Source organism: Tachypleus tridentatus, chromosome 11, assembly GCF_004210375.1.
Source record: "Tachypleus tridentatus isolate NWPU-2018 chromosome 11, ASM421037v1, whole genome shotgun sequence".
NCBI lineage: Eukaryota > Metazoa > Arthropoda > Merostomata > Xiphosura > Limulidae > Tachypleus > Tachypleus tridentatus.
In genome coordinates this window covers 78705128-78717946 of record NC_134835.1, presented here as the reverse complement: position 1 = coordinate 78717946, position 12819 = coordinate 78705128, and the positions used below count along the sequence as shown (strand labels likewise).

The following is a 12819-nucleotide window of genomic DNA, read 5'->3' as shown; positions in this document are numbered from 1 at the left end:
AAACTTTAGTGACAATGACGGTAGAGCGATTAGTCATATCTGTGTTCGTTTGTTGTTTTGCTTATTAACCCCCTTCTTTTGCAGGTTCATTATGCAAATATTTTTAAAAAAGCAGTTTTATTTCACTTTTTGATAGCTTGTCGTAATACATTATAAATTTGGAGGAATCGTTTAAAATATATCGAGAAATAAGTTTACCTGAATTAACTTGGGTAAATATTTTTTTGAATCATGAAGTTATCTCGAGCAAATCACAAACGTACCAATTTATTATGGCACTTTGCCTAAGAGGCGACAGTCATTGATCATATACATGATAAATTATTTTCTGAGCTTTTTTTTTTCAGGTAGGGAAAGGCTTATGAACTAACACTAGTATTTGTTTTTAATCTTTGACTTTTATAAACGTGCAAGTTACTGAATTATTTAAGATTCAAAGTAAAATCTTAGAGTAGCTATTAAAAATCAATACAAATGTATACGACGGAGTTACGTGCGTCTGTTAATTGTTTATGAATTATTCTCGAAATTTAGCACAAATTTGCCAACGTTTTAAAATCATAATTTTATTGGCCCGGCATGGTCAGATGGGTTAGGGTGTTCGACTCGTAATCTGAGGGTGGCGGCTTCGAATCCCCGTCACACCAAACATTCTCGCCCTTTCAGCCGTGGGGGTATTATAATGTGACGGTCAATTCCCCCCTTTGCATTTGGTAAATGAGTAGCCGAAGAGTTGGCGGTGGGTGGTGATGACTAGCTGCCTTCCCTCTGGTCTTACAGTACTAAATTAGGGACGACTAGCGCAGATATCCCTTGAGTAGCTTTGCGCCAAATTCAAACAAACATACTTTATCATTTATTTTAATTTACTTTATCTGGTATAGACAGACTTTTAACACCACTGAATAATTTTCTTTTCATAAGATTTTCTCAACACGATAACGTCTATTAAGATTAAATTAAAACTACAAATGTTTGATCAGTGTAATATTTGAAATATCTATTCTCAAGTGAAATGTGTAATTATCTGAAACATTTAGAATTTACAAAGCTGATTTTACACAGAATCGTTTATTGTATACATTGTTGTTTTGTTTAACATTTCTCATTTTCTTTTATAAATTTCAAAGAAGCGACTACAACCAAAACGCAAGCTAACATTTAGCTCCGAAAACAGAAAATTATCACAGTAAACTAAACAAAAAGCAACTCGTTCCCTCTAGTTTCTTACCAGGCACCAAGAACTTAACCGTTATAAACGAAAATATATAAGCCTAATGTGAAACTAAGATATGTTAAAAAAGATCACTTTATCATAATTGATATATCTCATTCTTTTTTATTATGCATTACAACTGTTAGTTTTACTGACGACAAAACAGTAATCATGCATCATTTTTATCCATAACGGTAACCTTAACAACGTAAATAAAATACTGACTTACCATGAGGACAAAGACACTGAAAGGTAGTATCAACTAGACCTTCAGTAATGTCAACACAGAAGCCACCATGATTGCAAGGGTTACTATAGCAACCATCTTTCTCTTCACAATAACGACCAATATACCCTGGACAACACCGACAAGCAAAATTATTCTGAAAAGATGAAAAACAATTCCACAAAATTTCCATACTTCTCTCTAAAGTGAATTTCAAATTACTTAGTGCAATCCTCTTTTTAAGTAAAGAAAATAACTTACTTTGGATTGTATATTATCAGAACCTTGGGCGTGAAAAATAATATTGAAGCATGTTGAATTCAGTTTTATAAGAATAGAAAATTAAAATGTTTCGATGCTATATAACCTCAAGATTTCTATCAAGTTTACTTTAACTGAAATCCAACCCCGGATTAAGGCACGAGCTTACCAGGATGAAGCCAAGGGCCTTACACTAATTAGAGGATCTCATGTTACGACTACAAATGTATTGCACGTAGAGATTCTGTCTCTAGGAAGCCTTTATAAGTTCAAAAGCCTAGAGCCAATAAAATCGTTAATTTGGCCTTCTGAAATTCATAGAAAAAAGAAATAAATAAATCTTGTTATTACCCCTTTTAATTACAGCTGGAAACCATCCTACATATCGTATAACAAGTGATTTCATATTTCCATGAGATTTTCTTATCGGGCTATTATTATAATTAAGTATAACATTATTTTAAGTAGTGCCATATTTCCTCATCCCATGTTTCTCAAAGTGTTTCTTTATAGTCGTGAAGACAAATTCGATAGATAAAAAAAAACACGTGAATTTTTAATAGATTAGCCTACAAAGTACCAACTTGTTTTATACATTTTACTATGGGGTCCACACACTGCCTCGTATTTATTCATGTTTTGATTTCATGTTTGCAATGCCGGGCATAAAAATTTAATTTAGTTTGGTTGTTATTAAGCTCAAAACTATATAATGGACTAATTATGTTGTACCCGCTCCGAGTAACGAAACCCCGGTTTTGGCATTAAAAGCCTTCAGACTGGCCTCTGAGTAACTGTGTGTGTGTAAACAACTGGCCAAAACATATATGTTGAAATCAAACATTTTATGTTAAAAATACATGTAAGATCCAATCAATAATTAATGTTTGTTTCTTCAATACTAATGGTATTTTTTGTGACTCTTATGATTTTTAAGAACCTTGTAACCAACTAAAGCCATTTGTGAACGAATAGTTTAAAGAATTGTCCAGGATCCACTAAATAATTTTAGGGTAAATATTTTCTGTTAAAGAAAAGGTATGAAACAATGAAAATACAAATAAAAAATATGATATTTTTGTTTAGTTTCTTGCAAAGTTATTCGAAGTCTATCTTCACTTAACTTTGAAATGACAGACTGGAGAGAAGCCAGCTAGTTAATACCAGTTGATCTATTTTGTATCAAAGAATGGAATGTGGGATGGAGTATCACACTGTAATACTCCTACGGCTGAAAAGGTGACATTTTCGTTTAGGGGTTTACATCTCACAACTTGCGAATAAAACGCCCTAGCCATGATGTCATATCATCCCGTTGCAAGATGTACATACATTAATAAAAACTGTAGTTGTTGAATAAAACATGACAAAAAACATGTATTTTCAAGTCCTTTAATTTTTCAGATTACTTCTTCATCAGTTGAAAAATAATTAAATTGTACCTGAAAATATGACTGAAATTATTAGTTCCTCGAACATCTACCTTTCTTAAATTGGTTTTATCACATTATAGTTACGTTTCTTAAGACATGATCTGTGTCCTCACATCGAATCAGTTCGTTTTTCGCTTTTTTTCTCTTCTTGCTATCAAAGTACTAGAATGACTTTATTTCCAATTTGAAGACAAATCTCCCGTAGGTTTAGAAACCGTTCTGAGAAACAAACTTCCGCATCATTTGATTTACGCACATTATTAGATCAACTGGGATTTCAACCATAGCGCGTTCTTGCCAGTTCCGCAGAAGTGTTCAAATAGGCGATATGTAGTTATTGCTCTCGAACCGAGTTAATATACAGTTAAAATACACCCTTCTCACTGGTTAAACAGAGGAGAAATACTAATTATTTCTGGGCAACGTTCAGTCTCAATCAAGGAATAACATATCAGATTTAACTAATACTGTAATGTAATAGTATCAAAGTTCATAGGTTATCATCACAGCTAAGTTTATATGATCTATTTTATTTCATCATTTTTATATTTCATGGATGTATTTATTTATCTTCTTAAAATTTGAATGTAAATTTCAACTTTCATCAAAGTATTATAAGCAGTCCTTTGTGCACGGTTTTAATATCGTCGTAGAGTTTGACATATTGTTATAAGCGGTAATTAAGCAGTATAAACACCTGGGTTTAGAAAACGCAGAACACTAGACATTTACATTTTGTTTTGTTTTATTGCAACGTTAAATAATACGTTACCTGCAATTAGTTAGTCACAGGGATGGAACCTCAAATTTTAGAGTTATAATCCTTGACGTTTACTAGTCTTCCGCTTAACTATGGGAGTGTGATGGGAAAGTAACTATAACATGTGATGGGAAGTGTATGTGCGGTGAATCTTAGAATTCACAGCTACATGTTTGGAACATTACATAATGCATATTATTTGTTTTCAACTTCCAGTCAAATAAAAGCATTCCAAACTTATATAACAGAACTAGTCACCATCTTTTGCAATTTTTTTACTGCACGAAATATTATATTCATGATTACTTAAAGTTAAAATTACTCTAAGTGTCATTAAGAACTTTCCACAGTGCGGAGTTACAGCGCTAGAAATCGGTTTTCGATACTGGTTGTGGGCAGAGGACAGATATTCTTTGTGTACCTTCTGCTTAACTACAATCAATCAAACAAATCATTAAAGACAATAAAAATTGAAGTTGTTTCACTATTTGATAGCTATCTATTCCTTACTTTGTTAAACAGCATTATCGCACTACTTAATTAATCAGTCTACCATTAAGAAACCGTGATAAACATCGAAAACATTAAAAAGTAAAAATGGTTTTATTTCTTGTATCTATAGAATACTTAAAATGTTTCCTGGATATAAATACAATGAAGAAGGTGTTGATACCTTTTCTGAATCGACTACACAAACTCCTTTTCCTGAACATTTTACTTCTGATGGTGTCGTGGCGCACTCTACCGATCGCACATTAACTTGTACTCTCCAAACCAGCTCACATTGCTGTTTCAACGATTTTAGACTAACTGAAAATCATAAACATTAAAAAATGTTACGAACAACCTTTTATTATGGAATAGAATATGAAATAAAAATAATAGTGCTATATTTGTTTTTGCATACGTCGATACATACCAAATGTAATCACATCTGTAAAACCAATTAAAATTGCATTATTTCATTAAACATATATTAAAACATTGAGACCCTTTCGTTATTTTACATCTTAAGTTTATATACTAAAAGAAAACACAGGGTTTTAAGAACTTCCGAAATGTCAAAATTTGCTTTTATCAGGAGTGTAAATATTAACAGTTTGTGACAGATTCTGGTGTAAGAGGAACTTTTTACCAAAGCCAGATATTAAACTAGTTACGTAATGTAACACGAGAATATAAACGTTTGGATACGTACTACTGAAATAGTTAGTTCCAGGAATGAGGATGTCAAAGCTTATGGTAAAGTTGTTCGAGACATTAGGAAACCATTCCCCAATGACTTGTGGCGACTTAACTTCCATACAATCTGATATGTTGTTTGTTATACTCATCCGAAAACTGTCGTTTTGATCTTGCTCAGTGTTTACTTGGAACGGACGGAAGCTGTGTGAAAGAGAGTATTCCATTGAGGTTACCGAAGTACGGAAACTCGAAACGTGGAAGACATAGAAGAAAAATAAAAATAAATGACACCATTTCTATTTGTTAATGGGTGTTTCTGAACGAAATTAAACATACTGAAAATGATAGTGCTATTATTACCTTATTGAAGGTAAAAACTATGTTATGTTTTTGTAACGCTTGCACTGAAAGCAGCTATAATTCCTTCCAAGATGCATGGCCTCACAACAACCAATCAAATGCCGCCTCTCACATTCTCAGTAATGGTGAGGATTCTCAACACGTTGACGGTCAATCCCACTATTCGTTGCTAAAAGAGTAGCCCAAGAGTTGGCGGTGGGTGGTAATGGCTAGCTGCCTTTCCCCTAGTCTTACACTGCTAAATTTTAAGGACGGCTAGCGCAGATAGCCCTCGTGTAGCTTTGTGCGAAATTCAATAACAAGCAAACAATTATACTTACGTGTCAGTCAATAATTTAAGCGCCTTTGATTAAGTCACTGATAAGTATCATACAGTGCCAGCAAAGTTTGTCAAGAATTTTGAAACTTTCAAGTAGGCTTAGAGTACTTCTATACCGTATTTTGAGTGGGAAGTAGGTGTTCGAGCGGAAGTAACAATTGGAAATCCTTGTACAGATATACTGTTTTTTTAAACAGTAATAATAATACCTCTTAAAGTACTTGTAATTAAGTAATTAACATCACGAAGTAGTAAAAAATTTTGACAAGAGGTTTCTAATTATTACATCGATAAGCACATGAAGGTGTGAAGGTGGGAGATTTACTAACGCCGTCTCATTTCAAGAGAACCTTACCCAACGCCATCACGTGAAATATACACTGAATTTTTATTAGATTTATATTCAAGCGTATTATTTGTAGCGATTTGTAATTTTTACAGACTTGTTCATTAACATTTTTGTAAAATTAGAACTTATAATGCCTTTCAACTTTTACATATTCACTTAAAAAAGCAGAATCCTGTAAAAATTATAGGATGTGACAGTTAAAATGGCAGATACATTGAGAGTTGACAGACAGAACAACAACTAATACATATACATCCTGCTATGTATCGCATACATTTTCATGCATCACTTTTCTTTCATTACATGTTTTATAACTAGATGTACTTCAAGGCACTCTATAAAAATAAGAAAAGGATCCTAACAGGTGGAAATGATGTGTATAACTAGCTTTAAGTCACTTATAATCACTGTTTTCCAACTTTTTTGCTTTACTCTCATGGATTTACAATAATGTTTTTAACGTTTTTTATATACAAACTGGTCAAAATATATAGGTGAGGAAGTTACAAAACTCATAAATAAGTTACAATTTTTTTATACTAATTTATTGAAAAAAGAATTTACATCTCTGACCACTAGAGGTATAACAATCACAAATGACTCGAACTGGTGAAACAGTATACATTATTAGTGTATAACTGTCATCTTTTGTAAATTTTCATAAGATAATAAGTGGCATATAATGTCCAAAGAACCATCATGTACAAAATTATAATTCAATGCTAAAGGAAGAATAAGATAAGTAACTGTTACACAATGCCGTATAAGAAAACGATTCATTTGTAAGTGAATAAAAAGAATACTTCGTGGAAGTACTTTATACGCTGAAGAAAATTACCTTATAAAACATCAAAATATACACTTTTTGCAAGACCTGCATTACTGACGATGTTTAAGTTTATTTATGAAATATTTTTGAAAATTTATCGTGTTTTTGTATGTTGTTGAGCATAAAGCCACACAAGAGGCTGTCTGTGTTCTGCCTAGCACGAATATCGAAACCCGGTATCTAGTGATATAGTCTACATACATACAGCTGTACCACTGTAGACCAAATTATCACGAACAAAAAAAAGGTAATTGTGTGGTTTCTTTAGAGCATTCGTGCGGCTTCTGTTTACCTGTCGGGTTTCATTGAACAATTTCATTATACATTAAACAAGACTTAAGAAAGAAGTTGGAAAAGAGATACTAGATTTACACATGCGTATCCACACTGGCTATGAAATTCTTTTACTTTCTATCGCTCATAGAAATATGCGTAACATAGACAACAAAACTATTTAAGAATGATACATTATCGAAACCACTTAACGGAACTATCCTTTAACAATAATGGATTACAAATAAAACCAATTAACCTGAAAATACAGCACACAAAATATAAATAACCCTCTAAGAAGAATAACCATAGCTCAGTAAGTAAATTAATCCAACTCAAGATACAAAGAAAATTTTAAAAAAAATTTACATAACATCACAAGATAAAGCCTTTCAATTATCGTAAAAGCACAGTACAAAAATTTATTTAATAACGAGATACAATGCATATAGGAAAACTCATTAACAATGATCACATAAATTTTACTACACACATCTTAAAATATCTTTAAAGAATAAATGCAACAAACAAATAACCCTTTTAATAATTATATTGTCGGAAAGGCTGTTCAGAAATAAATGTCGTTTTTGAACTGCGAATTTTGGGAAAGTATAAACCAGTGTTGTAAAACATGTTTTAATCAAAGTAAGCAACATTTGCTTCAACATACTTTTGTCAACGTGTAATAACGCTGTTTATGTCCCTGCTGTAGAAATCAGAGTTTCTATGGTCAATGAACTCCCCGAAAGCTTCTTCTACAACTGCCTGGTCTTGAAAGCGTTTATTGTTCAAAAAGTTGTCGAAGTGCTTGAGAAAATGAAAATTAGTAGGAGAACAATCTGGGGAATGAGGTGAATGAGGCAGAACCTCAATTTCCAATTCGTTCAATTTTTGGAGCATCATCCTTGACAGGTCTCATAACACCGATTTTGTTAATCTTCAGTCAGTTCATGCGGAACCCACTCATCCAACTTTTTCGTCTTTCCAATCGCACTCAGGTAGTTGGCAATGCTTGATTTGCCTACGCCTAGCTTTTCTGCAAGCTCACGCACTATTGTGCCAGGGTCGGCGTCAACTGGCTCCTTTAATGTGTTTTCATCTAAGGATGGCTTCCTTCTGCGACCTTTGTGATCTTCAAGACTTTCATCTCCAAGTCGAAACCTTTAGAACCAACGCTGAATTGTACGTTCAGTAACAGATTCATGGCCAAATTTAAAGTCGTAGAGAAAAATCAGACGAAAATTCTTCATGTCCATGCTGGCTTGGGGGCTGCAAAACTTACTCTGAGTAGAGTTGAAACAGCAGACAAGACACCTTATAAGCGACAAACGTTGGATTAAACCAACCAACCAACAGCTAGTTCCTCAATATTCAGCTTCTAAATGTCATCGTGAGAATTCCGACATTTATTTCTGGACTACCTATATTATTACTATTCAGTATTAGACTATCTAAGAATTCACTGCACAACAATCTTTTTGAAAACTTTTGCTTCCTGAAAAGTTTTTGCTGATTGTGACAGGTATCTGGTGGATATGCAGAAATATAGTTTTGGTTTTGCTTCATCACGTAGGAACTCTGAGAAATAGACAGTTAACTCTTTACTGCCAATAACGTATTTAATTGCGTTTATGTTTCTAATACGCTATTAAGTTCAACAAAATTAAAAGTGTTTTGCTCCTGATTTTCGTTTGTATTCAATGTTCGGTGCATCACGTTGCAATGTTCAACAGTAGTCAGCAAGCATTGACGGATTCCAGTTGCCCTGATATCGTTTTTCCATTGTAGCAATGTTCTGGTGAAACCAATATTTCGATGAAACGGTACGTGATGGGCAAATTTGGATGCGATTTTTGTGATCAACAGCCAAAAATCTATAAGGAACACCCAAGAGTGTTCAAGAAGCAAAAACTTTGTTGTGTAGTGGAATTAAAACGTAAGTAAAATATAAAATCATTCCCTAAAACTGAACTCAGAAAAAATTTTCCACAAAAATAGCCATTATCATGCTAAACGAAACACACTACGGAAAAGAAAACACATCGATGTTTATTCAACAATACTCTTTGGAAATGAGAATAATTGTAATTTAAAATCGAATTTTTACAACAGGAAATAAAACAAGTATTCTAAAAGTAAACTCTTGTAAACTTTAGCTACCATACAGAATAAATAATAACAATAATGAAAGCGATAAAAGGACCCTATAAACTCACAAGAAAACAACTCATTTTGAGAAAACACATAACATAAAGAACTACAATCTTGGCAAAATTTTTGTCGTGTTTTGTAAGAAATAAGATGTAATACAAATACACTTAGCACTGTGAAACAAAGAAATGCATGTTATATTAAAAACCTACATATTTAATTTGTATAATGAGACATATGGATTTCATGGACGATTTATTAGAACAGTAAACAATTTTATCAGGTACGTGTAGAAAGATGTGTTCTACAGCATTTCACCTACCATAACAAAACCTTACTAAAACATATATAAAGACAAAATATAACATCAAATTATTGTAAATAGCGTCTGTAATCTCATATTAAACATTCAGTACTTGAATGTTCCTTCTCCTACTCTAATAACCTCTGCAAGGTAACGTGGTAAGCTGTCGATGAGGTTACTGATGTAATCCATCGTGAATCCATTCCAACTTGTCACTAGAAGGTGCTCAAACTCAATTATAGTAGCTGATTTCGGATACGGATAGTGATTAGCAATTTTTCGGCTCAGTTCTGTCCACCAGCTCTCGATGGAATTGCAATCTCAATACTTTTTTGGCCAAAGCAATCTTTTACTCTCCGTCTGGTCGATATAATCCTTTATAATACACGTAGTGTGGGTAGTGGTATTTTCTTCTGAAACACAAAGGTATTGCCAAACCTTGCTATAGCATATGGTGGAAATATAATTTCCATATGATACCTGTATGAGGAGCTATTAACATTTCCCTGCAGGATATGAAAAGCAGTTTAACCACTGAGATGACGCTGTCCAAACATGCACTACATAGGTATGTGTGTGTAGTTTGATAAACAAATGCTCAAAACAACTTATCCAGACCAGAAAAATAATTCATACATGTTTGTCCTACGATACGCTATTTTCTCTGTTATTGCTCAGTTATTTACTCAATAACTACTCCGTACATGCAGACAACAATATCACTATAGCACAGTATGCAAACGTTTTGGCCAAGACTATAGAATAAATAACTTTGGGATAGAATGACTAACCATATTAACAAAACTCCAAAACCGATATATAAAGCAGGACTAACTAGCCAGAAGAAAGGAAAAAAAACAATTTAAAACTACAACATCAGGTCGTTGGAGCAAACAATAGTTGTTCAGCTAAATCATATTATATAATGAAACCTTTCTAAAATTTATGCTAGAATAAAACAGTTTATTTAATTTAATGATAAAGAACTGAAATTAAAAAATGCATATATATACACACATTATATGCTTAGATTACAAATAAATATTTAATATGTACAGTGCTCAGCCGCAGCAGATATGTAGCTTCATAGCCCCTACCTCATATTTACTACAATATACTTAAATGTGTCAGTTATCCTTTTTTGGCTGCTGTCGCTTTACTCTCGATGTTTCTTTATTTGGCATGAACACTCTTAATGTCTACCAGCTTAACCTGTAAGCAGTACAGCTCTTTTTTGAGCCGCAGAAGTGTATAACTCTCCGTCACAATAAATATAGATTTGCTCTAATGTAGACCAGTAAATAATCACTTAGGGTGGTGTTTTTAGAAGTTCTGCGGTTGCTATTGAAGACAGGAACTTCCTCACCTTGTCTCCATTGACTAGAAGGTGATCAGTCCTATAATCGACTTAGGAGCCTTTTCATTTACAGTGATTTCCCTATGTGACATGCTGATGATGTTACAGGTGGCAGCTAGCTTGTCTGAACCGCTATGATGGTCGTGAATCTGAATAAAGCAGGCATTATCTGGAAGTCTGTCCCACTCTAATCTTTATAGAACACGGTCAGACCTCGAGAGGATACAAGTTCTGAAAAAAATTTTAGGTACATAATACTTCTGTTAGATGTGTAAGCACATCTAGCACAATTGATGTTCAGACCCTGAGGGACATTTTATGAAGGTTCTATTGCTTCTTTGTTGACATATTTCTAGTCAATTTCTGATACTTTGCAGTCTTTCATAGCTGATGACGTGCAAAATCTTGTCCATTAACTAATTTAGATCTTAACCATTTCGTATACTCTAGGAGAAGGACAATACATCATGTTAACAGGGAAAAGAATGTCCTATTTGAATATGTTTGATATAGAACATGTAAAATCTCTGTTCATTTGTTTTGTACATCATCATAAGGCATAGTAAGTGCTCATTCCAATAGGTTTTACTGAAATTAAAAAAACTTATCAAAAGTGCACTTGAGAAAAATATATATGTAAAAACGGCTGGTTTTGGTTGAGAAAATTTCCTTTCTTTGTAAACCTGACGATGACCGAAGAAAGTCGAAACGTTGTTCGCTCCTCTAGATAAAAAATTTTCTCAACCCAAACCAGCCGTTTTAAGATATATATTTTTCTCTACAAGTGGGTTTTCTCGTCATCACTGATTAAAAATGCACTTGATCATTTGTTTCACCCATTCTTCTACACCATCAGTTCTGATGCGATAAGTCGTCGAAGTACATGTTTCATCATATCTCACACAGTTCAGAAAACATTCGGCTTCTGAAACTAGCTCCCTGATCCATGTTGATCTCTTCTAGTGCTCTGAACCATGCTATCCAATGTTCCGCCAATACTAAGGCTATAACAACATATCACAAAGCATATACTTTGTCCCTCTTTTTTTCTGGACGATATTCTGGTAGAGAAATCATTGGCATAAACTGAAATATAGAAAAAGGACTGATCAGTCACTGAAAACCAGTGTGGTTACACTATAATGCCAGGTTGTATAGGTGAATGGCTAACCCTTGGCAATGCTATAATTCAATGTAGTGGAGATACTTCAGTAGGTTGGTTCATCCAAAATTTAGCCACAGCGGCTGTTATTGCAGGCTTTTCCCTCTACTTATATCAGTTTGGAGTTACCGTTTCACACCTTGTTACAATACAAATTGTCTTTGTAAGGGTGAAAATAACTTTCACATTCAAGGAATGCATATTCATGTTTTTGGAAGTTCTTATTCACAAGGATGTTTACACAATCTGTGAAAGACACCACATTGTAAGTTTTACAAGAAAGGTGGTACAGGTAATATGAGTAAGCAGTCAGATTATCAGTGGCAGACTCTCTTCTGAGCTCTAAATTTATCCTGATAGATTGTTTGCATTTATTCTGAGTTTGAGCCATTGGTGCAACTTAGTCATGACTGTATCCCAGCCTTCCATTTATGCCTCACTTAGATAATTAATGTAATCCAAAATTAGACTGTTTGTTCTTGAAATCATTTGCTCCAAATAGTTGCAGTTGCCTGCATGATATGTTTCAGGAAATGATTTGGCGCTTTTTGCCACATATTTTAATATCTGGGACAAGATCTTTGTCTTAAACACAAGGAACTGTGATTACAATAAAAGCCTCTTTTTGTGATTT

General features: G+C 33.6%; 1 pseudogene across 1 annotated transcript in view; it reads right to left on the bottom strand.

Annotated features, from left to right (window-relative positions):
- LOC143232554 (uncharacterized) overlaps positions 1-12819 on the bottom strand; it is a 205144-nt pseudogene that overhangs the window by 17183 nt on the left and 175142 nt on the right. Inside the window, exons 3-5 of the transcript XR_013017591.1 lie at positions 5095-5282; positions 4570-4706; positions 1446-1599 (exon numbers count right to left, since the gene is read on the bottom strand). The product of XR_013017591.1 is annotated as an uncharacterized LOC143232554 (transcript). The remainder of the gene's footprint in view (positions 1-1445; positions 1600-4569; positions 4707-5094; positions 5283-12819) is intronic.